At 39.2% G+C, this 12,089-nt stretch overlaps 1 protein-coding gene across 2 annotated transcripts in view; it reads left to right on the top strand.

The window, feature by feature from the left end:
* The first annotated feature begins 11,896 nt into the window (after window positions 1-11,896).
* Window positions 11,897-12,089, top strand: part of RALB (RAS like proto-oncogene B) — a 44,336-nt gene continuing 44,143 nt past the window's right edge. For both annotated transcript variants that reach the window (XM_005017507.6, XM_005017505.6), the window contains exon 1: window positions 11,897-12,039. The gene's annotated coding sequence lies outside the window, so the exon portion shown is untranslated. The remainder of the gene's footprint in view (window positions 12,040-12,089) is intronic.

Here is a 12,089-nt window from a genome sequence, read left to right on the forward strand (position 1 = left end):
TTTTGCACACTCCTTAATATTTCAGATAATTTTGAATGTGACTACTTGATCTAAGCCAGTTCTAGGTAAAATCGTTCATTTTTAACTATTTTAGTGTATACCTGATCATTCTTAAACAGAGTAAAACGTCCTCAAGTGGAAAACCATGGAAATCATGGTAAATGATCAAGTTCTTTATAAGCTGCCCACTGGTCTCTTGCAGAGTTTAAAGGGAGACATTCAATTGCTATATTGCCTAAGGGAGCAAGTTGAATCTTTGGTATCTGATCTCAAATATTAGTGCCAGAGATGCATCAAAGGGGAATTATACCCAGAAATGAACGTATTTTTCCTTCTATTTCTACATCTCTTGAGGAGACCATTGCAGACATGGCTACTTGTTGGGATGAGCTCTCTGTCTTGCAAGTATTATCTGCAATGGTTACCTCAGATCCCCAGATAATTTAATTTCTGTTTAGATGAATACAGAGCACTAACAGGAGCATTGTACAAAATGATTTAATCTGTGGGCAATCAGGCCAAACAAATCCATGAATCATTCATAATCTTTCATATGCATCTGCATTGCAAGAGATACAGTTAACTACGAAGGGAAACATTATGGATGGGGGGTGGGTGAGACAGGGAATAAGGCAGATCAGTAAAATTGGCATGAAATACATTCTTATTTTTTTTTTTAACCAGAATTTATTTTATTGGCTACAGGCCAAGTCCAAAACCCAAGGGCTCAGATCAGAATTTGAGCTCCTAAATCTAAAACAGAGATGGTGAAAAACCCCAGTGAGCTGTGTATGACCTTGCATCATGCCTAAATTCCTAAGCCACCTTACATTTTTTTAGGTAAGCTACTTGGCTATAGAGAGCCTCTCTGCAAGTACCCAGATCTGGATCAGTTCAACAGGACTGAGCAGCTTGGCATGCGCTCATATCTCAAACAGGAGCTAAAACCTATGTGTTGCTCCATGCGTGTCCCCAGAGTGGCTCAGTTCAAGAGGTAAACTTCAAACCCCTCTAATGTATGCCAGTGGGACTGAGTCTTAACAAATGCAACTGAGCCCATTCCTTCTAAAAAGACATTTTTGTGTTATACTGCAGTGGGTGAAGCATTTATCCAGGAGGTGGAAGGTCTGAGTTCAGGGCCCATTATTTGCAGATCAGAGGTATCAGCAGTCACATTGATGTCTGCGTACAAAAGTATTCACCTTAACCCAGATGCAAAGCTTGATCACTCTCATTGTGACCCTGCACAGGACATATTACAGGGGGTGGTGAAGCTCAGTACAGGGATACTCAGATTAGCACTGATCAGAATTGGGTAATGCCATGCTGTCAGAAAGGGTTGAAAAGTGGCAGTTTTTTAGCTGCAATGCAGTGTGTGTAGAGATGATGGTAGCCAGTCCAGGAACCTCTGTCTTCAGCACGTTCCTACATTCAGGCAAGCAACGATTTACTTCAAATTACTAATTTTTAATAGAAGTGCTTACCTCAGTCCAGCAATAGCTAGCTGGTAGTTTGGATGTGCAGCTACCACATTAGTACATATAACCCACGCCACTTACTAGTCAACTCTATGGGGATTTCTCCCAAGAATTCACATTTAGGAACATCCGCTGGATGGCACTCTTGTGCCATACAGTATATAAGCATTTGTGATTTTATTTGGCTGCAAGTACAGACATCTTTTAAAGTCAAAGAACTGAGTTCACTCTCCTGTATGCCATCATAAATTTGGAGTGACTTCACATAAGGCATTCAGTTTAATTTAGAGTTGCACCAGTGTAACTGGGAGAAGAATACGAAACAGATGTTGTGAAGCAGTATTTTGGCTATTAATTCTATCAATAAAGTTTTGAACAATTTATGAAACTTAAATGCAAGGAGCAGGCATAGAGGCTGTGGTCATGAAAGACCAAGGGCACCCAGCTTCAGTTCTTCTGTTACAGACTAACCGACTACACTAAAATCTAATAATCAACCCTTATGCTTTTACCTGCCAGTGTTTTTTACTCTTAAACCTGCTATTTCATACACACCAGTCTATAAAGATACAAGACAATTATTTAATGACTGGTTGCAAAACAATAAGCTATCTTCATTTCAAAAGTCAACATTTGAAGTTTTAGTTTTAAAATGCCTAGTCTCTATGTTCAAAGTGTTTGAAGAATGGTCTGAATGCTAAATATTAGACTTTTATTTTGAAATAGTTGGAAAATGACTCAATTATTTTTACATAATTCTATGAAAGTGTTTTTTTTTCCCCCCCCAAAAAATCTAGTTTTCTGAAAATAAATCAATTTTGGACTAAATTTACAAGTCATGATTATCTCAGATCTCTGGTGAAATTGAATCATGTCCACAAGAACTCTTTGATAAAGATAACATATTTGGCTTAACTTTTCCTGTACATGTGTTATGTATCAATGAAGGGTATGGGAGAATACCAGGAAATTTCTGTAAATACATTTGAACATCAGGGAAATATCTTCATGAAATCTGTTCTGCTTCTTTTCTGTTGGTCCTGTAATGAGCCTCGCTTCTCCCAAACCTGAATCTGTACAGTACTCTGAATATCAGCAATATCTGGTAAGTCAAGAACTCTTTCAGCGAGGTTGCCTTCTCCATCTTCGCCTACTCTAAAACCAATGAAAAAGCTAGGGTTTAACATAAGTTGAACCATTTTCTATTTTGGGGTTGGTAAGTATATATCTGGTTTCAGCCAGGGAAGGAAGTGCTCAGAGTGTTTTATCACAGCCAGCTCTTGTGATTTACTTCACATAACTGGAAGAAGGCAATCATGTAAATAGGGGCTAAGGTTTATTCTTGGGAAATGCACAGTTCCACAGACTTGGGATCTTTAACTTATATTTTTGGTTATCACACATATGCTGTCAATTTAAATCTCTATTTGTAGCATGGGAATAATACCACACTAATTCTGTGGTGCTTGGTAGGAGAGCTCCTGTACCTGTGCTAAATGTACTCAGAGGCAAACCTGGCAGGTTCAGGGCAGGCATGTTGAAGGACACCTTTCCTATCCTCCCTAGTTTTGTCTTATTCCAGAGGTCATCATGGCCCTAGCATAATCTGGTTACTCTGGGAAGATGCTCTAAATTAAGATTGGCTTTTTTGGTTGAACAACTCAACCTGAATCTGTTCAGAGAACAGGCTGGAAACTCTTGTCTTCCCACACTTCTGCCCTTCCATCCCTCAACTTTATTCTGGGACTTGCAGCATCCACAGTTGATGGGATGATCTGCAATTACCCCCATAAAGAACTCATGCCTCACCCACTTTCTTTTATATGCTGTTTCCATCTATTGAGTAGCTGGTAGATAACTTTTTTTTTTTTTTTTTAATTGTTTTATGGTAATAATCCAGGGCTATGTTTTTATTATGGTCTCTTTGCACTAGATATTGTAGATTCTGGTAGTTGAGAGAGACTTGGAGAGCTTACAAGCTCCAGGTAGAACAAATGAAGGACTGAGATCCAGAGAGATCAAGTGATTTTCCCAAGGTAACATGCTAAGTATGTGGCAGTGCTAATCTACCCAATTTGGTTATTTAATGCATGTAAGCACCACTGCGTGTTCTGGTGTATGTATCAACCACAGGAATGCTAAAGCTGGAAAAATTCATTTGGGAGGGAAAAAAAAAAAAGGGTGCTTGGCACTACTTTTTAGGACTTGCAAGAAATTTCCACTTTTTCATTCTTCCAATACCTTGGAAATGCATATACTCTTGGGATCTGCATCTTAAAATGTTGTTGCAAACTGGAATAACATCTGTTAAATGCAGCCAAGAAACATCTGTTTTTCCCTTCCTGGAAGCCTGAGCTCAGGCAGCCGTTTTCCTGTCAGCTATGCCGAAGAGTGAAATCAGCTCAATAGGTCAGTGTGTTCTCTCAATTTCTGAGTTCTCAGTTTCTTATTAAAAAGATGGCTAGCAATGAGAGTAAAGAGGGGCAAAAAGACTCTGTTAATGTACATATCAGTCTACCAAAACAAACAAACAAAAAAAAAACAACATTTAGCTTCAGACTAAGTTAAATAACTGGTAAGAGCAGAGCTATTAAGCACTAGAAAGAGCACCAAGGATTGTTTGTGACTGTAAGATTATCAGTCTGGTAATGGTTTATCATTGGGAATAACAATCTGATACAAATCCCATTCAAAACTGTGTTAAAATCTCACACTGATGGTCACTGGGCTTTGGATTTGGCTCTAATATCACTGGTAGATGGCGTAGGGCAAGCTGGTCACCAATATGCAGTATATTAACTGCTAGATTGTTGGAACTCTCATCCGAGCAGCTGCAGACAACGCAGTGGTTGCAGAGTCAGAAGTGGCTGGTGCGTTGTACACACTGGGCCTTCAACAACTGCTCGCTCCAGTGGAGTCAGGCTGAGGATAGCTGAGGGGAAGTACAAGGTAAGTTCAAAGACCTGAAGTAGAGAAGGCCATAAGTATTTTGTGTAGGAATTAGTTATTACATTTTCAGCTCTTTGGGCTTTGATAATGCCTTGGACAAACATGTCATTGAGAGCTGTACAATTTCCCCCTTCATCTTTAAGAACTGAACCAAGACTTGTAAAGGCACTTAGATGATTAGGCTCACCCTGAAATCCTCAGACATTAAAAGCATAACTAATGCTGAAGGCATGTGCCATGATCTGATATTTAATTGCCAGGGACAATCTGTATCACCCAGTCATTAGGAAACTGGTAGCACGAGATGGCAGGCCCCTCTGTATCCTGACTGAAAAATGGCAGCAGCCTTATTTTTCAGGTGCAATCTCAAAGAGAACTGGGACAAGAAATGCTGTGACCTTCTGCTACAAGCATTTTGGTGAGGCAAAATGGCAATGCTTTTGGCCACAAGAGCCCTATTTCTTCTACAGATGTGATTTGCCACCACTCACATGACTGAAAAGCAAAACTAGTTGGGAGGTAGGGTTTTTTCAGTTTTTGTCTGTGTGATGTTTCTCTTCTAGTCCATGAAATTAAACTACTAAGGAAGTGAGTCCTAATCGGAGGAAGAGTATTCAGAATGGATTTAGAGATGCAGCACTTTCTGTGGCGGGGTCTCCCAAAGTGCTGATGGTACAAATTAACTCATGGGGTCAGGCCTGTGTGCACAGAGGAAACTTGCTTAAGGCTGATAGGGTGCAGGAAGGGGAAAGGGAGTTGTACAGCCTGTGGGCAGTTACAGGCAGCTTCCTGATACTATTTACTTGGTGAAACATTTTGTCTCCTTCAGAGCAGAGATTGACTTTGCTTTGATACAACACTAGTGGCAAATGTCATTATCATTATTGTGTCCATTATGCACTGCCCAACGCTCATGGTCTGATACTGAAGTGGCTATTCCCCAGCTGCTCTGTTATTATCTACAAGGACACAGTGGTGTGGCCCACCCATACCCCAACTAGGCTACAGTCAAATGCATTCTTTGATTAAATAAGATCTAGTCTAACTGCCAAGACTGTGTCATTTTATTTTACAAATAGCAAGAAAAGGCTGTAATAACACATGGATATGGAAAATGCTGTTGTCAATGAATAGTCGGGAATGGAATGACCCTGTGTAATTTGTGATCCAGGGGGTTGTAGCCTATTTTGTTCAAAGTCATCTTCATCTGTTCTCTTCAGCCTCACCCCATTTTTGTATTTAGCCTACATGCACTTTGTCCAAACACGAATAGGGTTGTGTGCTTGGCACATCAGTGTTTGGAATTCCCAGGCACACTCCGAGTTTATTAAAGAACCAGTGTTAATTACAGCAAAATCCTACCTACTGTTAATGCTTCTACTCAGCTTGAGTTCCAACTTAGTCTTTCTGGTTAATTATGATTTTCTCATTTCTCCAGCTTTATGTAGGAACGAGGGACATCTAGTGGCTCAATGGAATATAGCAAATGAAGATGATAAACTCAAAAAGCTGTATTGTTGTGCAAAGCAGAAAATTCAGTGAATATTGAAGGCTTTCCAAGGGGTTGAAGTGAAGTTTGAATATATGAAATTACTTCAACTTAGACTAGGATAATCTGTAATGAATTTTAGTCTTGTGTTTCCGTCTACTTGTGAAAAAGTGATCAGACTGAAGCTTACATAGGTTAAAATGTATTTACTACCTATTTTCATTCATTAGGAGAAGCTGGGGTACAGGGGGGATGGATAATAAACAGAGGCAAATCACAGAACACAGCCTTTATGCATTTTTTCTTCTTTGTTTCTTTTCCCCAACTGAACACATTTATTTTATGCATGGTAATTCAGGATGCAATTAATTAGACCAAGTGATACCTGATAACTTACAATGACTAAAAATAATCGCAAAGAGCAGTTAAATGGAGCACTTCCCCTTCTGTACAATGCTTTTCATATTTTAATATTTAAATAATTATTTTCTTTAGCAAGTAACCCAGTCTGAATCATATTTTTCTCTCCATCCTTTCTTCTTATCCTAACCAGTAACTATTTGTTATAAAATATAGCTATTGTTGCAAAAGATGAGATGCATATCATAGAAGCAAGAATATCTACATCAAATTGTAAGCTCTTTTTGTATTGTGAGCCTGTTTATATTAGGTTTGCCATTCTGTATTTTGTACTGAGTACTGAAAGTCCAGATTGACCCCAACCATGTCAGTCAACTATTATATTATTATACTACGCTGTATGTCAACTATTATACGGCACAGTCCAGGGACAGTTCTTGACCTTTCCTGGACCAACTAACGTTTTCAACACCTAGCAGTCAAAGGCTATTATCTCTGAATATCTCTCATTCCTACCCCAGCCCCACAAAATGACTAATTTAATTTACACAGAAGGAGTTGGAGGATTTTGGCTGGAGTAGATGACAAAAGGAAGCAGTCTACGTATAAAGAGGGAAGCTTCTCTATAGATGAGAGCAAATCATTGTCAAATATTAAGTAATCTGGAGAGAGCAACAGGAGGCATTCTATCCCACCTGAGATGCTGATAAAACTTGGAAGCCATAGGAGTGTGATCAGACTGAGAAAAGACAAATGACTCGCTATTTTGCAAAGATGTGTAACTTGAGAGGGTTTTTTTTTTTAAGTTGGTGATAAAGAAAACCCTTTGCTACACAAGTGGTTTTGGTATTGGCTTTTGTCTTCCCTTTTCACTCTGAATGGGCCAACGCAGAAACTTGTAGGCCTTGGTAAAACTGAGGAAACCACGAATAAGCAAGCAGGGGGTTCTCCCATTCTGATTCACCAGTTCCAGGCCCACATCCTATGCTGATGGATTCTCAGCCCACCTATGTGTCTTTACAGTTATATAGGAATAGTTATCTAAACACTGTTAAGATTGTGTTAGGAGCTTGGGACCCAGAGGCTGGGTCCAGTGGTTTAGGCTGATGTTGTGTGGGGTTGAATTTGCAAAGTTTATGGGTTCATCAAGGCACGCTGGAAACAGGGACTTTATAAACCTAGGATTAACAAGTTGCAAACATACAGAGTATATGATAGTCCCTGCATTATAAAGATTAATGAAGGCAATTCTCCAGACAGAGTTGTTAACAACCTTTATTATCATGATAGAATTCATAGTTTTAAACTCCTGAAGTTCTAGGCACACCAGAATGCACACAGTTACACTGCTGAGGTCCCACTTATCTCCACTTTTTTTCCCAACAATACTTTGTTGTACAGAGAAGTTCCAATGAAGAGAGCTTCCAGAAAGATTTTGCTGTTTGGGCCTCTTCCAAATGCTGTGTGAACACAGATATAGCCAAATCCTATTGCTGACAACATTCAGGCTACATTTATCAGTATTAGGGAAAAATTAACTGAATTTATTTTAGCTGACAAATAATCAAGTCTTTCTATTCCAGACACTTCTAAGAAGCAATGGCAAAGCTGAAGTAGGCCTGACCATGTGAAGTACCTGACACAAGTGGGGTCAATTACCAGAGTGAAAAAAAAAAAAAAGAAGTCAGTTGGCATTTTAATGAATATTTATTGAACGGGAAGGTAACTACTTCTTAAATCTTCGCTCACTTTTGCTACTGCGAGGTTCTGGTTACCACCTGACCACTTTACTAATTAACAGGGCAGTAAAAAATGAATCTAAAGTTACATAAGGTTTAGCCTGGATTTCTTTTGTGAAAAATTCTAGGAAAAATCAGCAACCCTGTACAGACCCAAGATTAAGGAAAATGAGAGTGTATGTTGGGGACAGTTTGGAGTATGTCTTGCACAGACTGAGTGAAAATGGCAAATGGGAGAGGTGAGATTCAATACCTGACATCCTTCAGGCCTAGGGTCTCTTACAGTGCTGGAAATCAGCCTGGGATTCCTCTCCTTTTACTTCTGTTGATGGTGGAGTGCCAACAGCAAAAAAGCTATGACTGCTCAACTCAGGTTTCCACTCCTGTTGCCCTACACAGCTTTGAGTTTGCGTTGCTTTGACTTACGCATTGATGGGTACATATTTCTAACTAGTACAGACAGACACAAATTTCCTTTGACTAATCCTCCCCTGGCAAGTTGAGTCATCATATAGAAAAGGTTGTTTCTGCTTGTTCTCTGTTCAGATTATAATCCAGTCCAAGCTCCAAAAAAGGCCAGGCCAATAGCATTAACAACTATGACCCTCTCTGTTCTCCCATAGCACCAGAGGCAAAGTTGGAGAGATGTCTGTAGCTACCAGATTTCTGCAGGGGAAGATCTTCCTTGGAAATTACTTTGAAAGATGCTGGCAAGGATCCTGGTAAGAACTTAGCCTTTTCTGTCCGTGTTTCTCTGTCTGTCAAAACAAGGCATAAGCCTTCCCTGCTTCAAAACAGTATTGTGAGGATTCATCAGTTAACATGTTTACATCACTAAAAATGATTTTGCATTCTTAATCACCTAGACTTTAGTTCTTAGGAACACAAACTCATCCCACCCATCTTAAAGATCTTTTCCCTCTTTTCATGTATCCATATTCCTCTTTGCTTAATGCTGCTGCAAAAGGCAGTTGCAGCTAGCGTTGCTTTTGGACACGTGAAAGCAATTTTAACAGTCATACTGATTTTTTCCTGAGCAATGAAGTAATCGGCAAAGGAAAAGTAATTCTTCTTCAATTTCTGTTTTTCCTTTTTATTAGTGTTGGAAAATGATTTATACATCATAGTACTCAACTAAAATTTCTCATGGCTGCTCCGACTCCTTGGCGTTGTCATGAGAAACAATCTCAATGTATGTCATGAGGAATAATCTTAGCATATGTTTGTAAAGCACCTTTCAGTCAAGAGACCTCTCATAGGATTAATCGTGATCTAAACTGGAGTTGTCTATAGACATAACCCAAATTACAAATATCAGGTGTGTCTGTGCTTGTATGCTGCAGGACCTGTACCACTTGCTACCAAAAGGCAACTTCTCTGGAACAGAACTTAGTAGACAACCAAAATGTCCGCAATATCTTAAACATGAAGCGTCCTATCCCACTGAAATTGCACAGGCAACCTAAGTAAGCAAAATGACCTGCATGCACCTGTAATCAACTTCATGCCAGAACTGTCAAGGTATTTTTAGCTATGAAACACTGTTGGAAATGTATTTAGGGATGTGACAGGTACCCAAATCTGGAGGTGGTGACCAGTTTAGTCATGGTCCTGCTGCCTTCTGATCACCTAAGTTATCCTCCCACACACAACCTTCCCTGCCCTGTAAAATGTGCCGTTGTTTTCTTCCTGCCATGATCCCTTTTCATTCTACTCAACACTTGATCTCCTCCTGCTTTCTGTAAAACTAATTTTTTATTTTTTTTTCCCCCTCCCTTATTTCCACATATTGTAGTTTCCCCCCACCTCCTTCCCAAGCTACGTCTCTATCCAGGTTCTCTATCAGGTACCTTTATGCTAATGTGGGGGAGTATACACAGTCTTATAAATGCACAGAGTAACATGAGCTACCCTCCATATGGACTTCACTGTGAGGGTGGCTGAACCCTCAAAGGGAACGCTCTGTGAAACTGGAATTTCCACCCAGACTGGACAAAGTCCTGTGCTGCCTTACCTAACTTTGAAGTTAGCCTTGTTTCATGTAGGGAAAGGACCAGATGATCTCCAGAGGTTCCTTCTAATCAAAATTATTTAATGATTCAGTAATTCTAAATTGAAGGAAAATAGGGAGAGGAAGCAAGAATCTAAGAAAGATGGTCTTCTGGCAAGAGAAAAAAAGGAATACCACAAAACAAACCAGAGCCATGCAGAACTGGTCTGCTTTTCATCTCGCTTGCACTGAAGTAATTCAGGATGAAGTCAGATAAATGTTAAAATCAGTGAAGAACCAAGAAGAGAATCAGCATCAACATGCCTGTGGTTACTTCAGGCTTGCTTCATCTGCCTGGACTCAAGGCTTTGTTACTAATGTGTGTTGTCTTGTGAATATCCTCGGCTGGAATATTCCAAGCTACCACCTGTTTTGTTTCCTGTAGAAATGTAATGTAAACTGTATCCCAGCTTTTGAGAGGGGACTTCTTAAACTCTACAAAATTAAATGTATTAGTGATTTTAAATCACACCCCGCAACCTCACAATTTCTTATGTCTGTGCAATTTCCGATGTCCTTCACTACACGGAATGACTAAAGGCGATTAATCCTTGAATCAGAAATACCAGCAATTAGAAAAGCCCCTGGAGTCTTTATGAAGATAATGGTTCTGTGTTCCTGTTTATTTCACTGCTACTGCTTTTAAAAGGTTTATTTAGGCAACACATCACCACTGGATAAACAAGCATTGATAATACTATCATCTGTTTAATAAATATGAATATTACAAAGTATTCTTCTTCCATTATGCTCCTAGACAGAACAAATCCCTGAAATTGAAAGTCCACTAACAAAGCACACAAATGGAACAAGAAATCCGGCAGCAAAATATTTCTGTTCAAACAATAGAGCTGAAAGAGCAACACCCTGTTGCACAGCATGGTAGAAGGATTTGTCTGACAAATACTGAAATACAAAATGCCAAATCATTAAACTGCTTTAATATGGTAAGGTTCCCCCAAACCCAAGCCATTAAGCCAAAGGCCAATACAGGAGCTTGAAAATGACAGTAAACTACAATATATCACTCATGGGTGGTCTTACTGCTGAATCTGGGATGAATTACATGAAAAAAATCATGAGAACTTCTTAACACAAAAAAGAAATCTGAAAGGCAAGCACAGTGCCGTTGCAGAGTACTTCACAATTCCCAACTACATAAAAATGTTGTGTGCTTGAAGGCTGTAGCAAATTTTCTTCTGATAGTGTTTTATGAAATTACAACAGAAATAAAAATATCCTGGCTACTTGAGAGAAAAATGTGTCTCCTCTATTAGTCCAATTGATAAAGTTGGAAAAAATAAAAACAAAAACAAAACAAACAAACAAAAAAAAAACACAACAGATAAGCTTTTAGGCACACAGGTGCTTCTTCAGATCTGAAACAGAAACAGCATACTGCAAAGATAAATTCAGGTTAGGAACAATTGTGTTGAGTTCAGACATCTGCTTTGCTTCAAGTGTTTACTAATGTCTTTTTTAAAGACCATAAATGATGGTCTGTGGAATAAATTTATAATAATATAGCCCTGCAAATGGATTATTATTTCTAAAGTAGGCTTGCAAGTAGAAAGAAATCTAGGGAGTAAAACTTAACCTAACAATCTGCACAAAATCACATTGACTTTCCAGGAGATTTACAAGCCTGTTTGCTTACATTGCTTTAGAAAATATTAATTGGATTCCTAAGTCACTTAGGTGCTTTAGACGATATTACTTTCACTGGAAAGGGCAATAAACAGGTCTGGGTACTGCCAAGGAGTGGATGATTGGGAGTCCTTGCTGCTTATGCAAACCCAGCTGTGGCTGCAGGGAGCTGGGAATGTGTGTTTGCCTGAGTGTATCTTTCTGGGCAGCAAGGTCAGAGCTTGAGATACAGTGTACGCACAGACAAACGGACCGCAACAGGGAACACAACAATGCTCTGAGATGGCTCAGCTCTAATACAGCTCTTCAGCTGTTCCTAGTCATGAGGTAAATATTGTTTCCTAAATTTGTCACTTTTATTTAGTGAAAAGGTCTTT

This window comes from Anas platyrhynchos, chromosome 7 (genome assembly GCF_047663525.1).
Source record: "Anas platyrhynchos isolate ZD024472 breed Pekin duck chromosome 7, IASCAAS_PekinDuck_T2T, whole genome shotgun sequence".
Classification (NCBI taxonomy): Eukaryota; Metazoa; Chordata; class Aves; order Anseriformes; family Anatidae; genus Anas; species Anas platyrhynchos.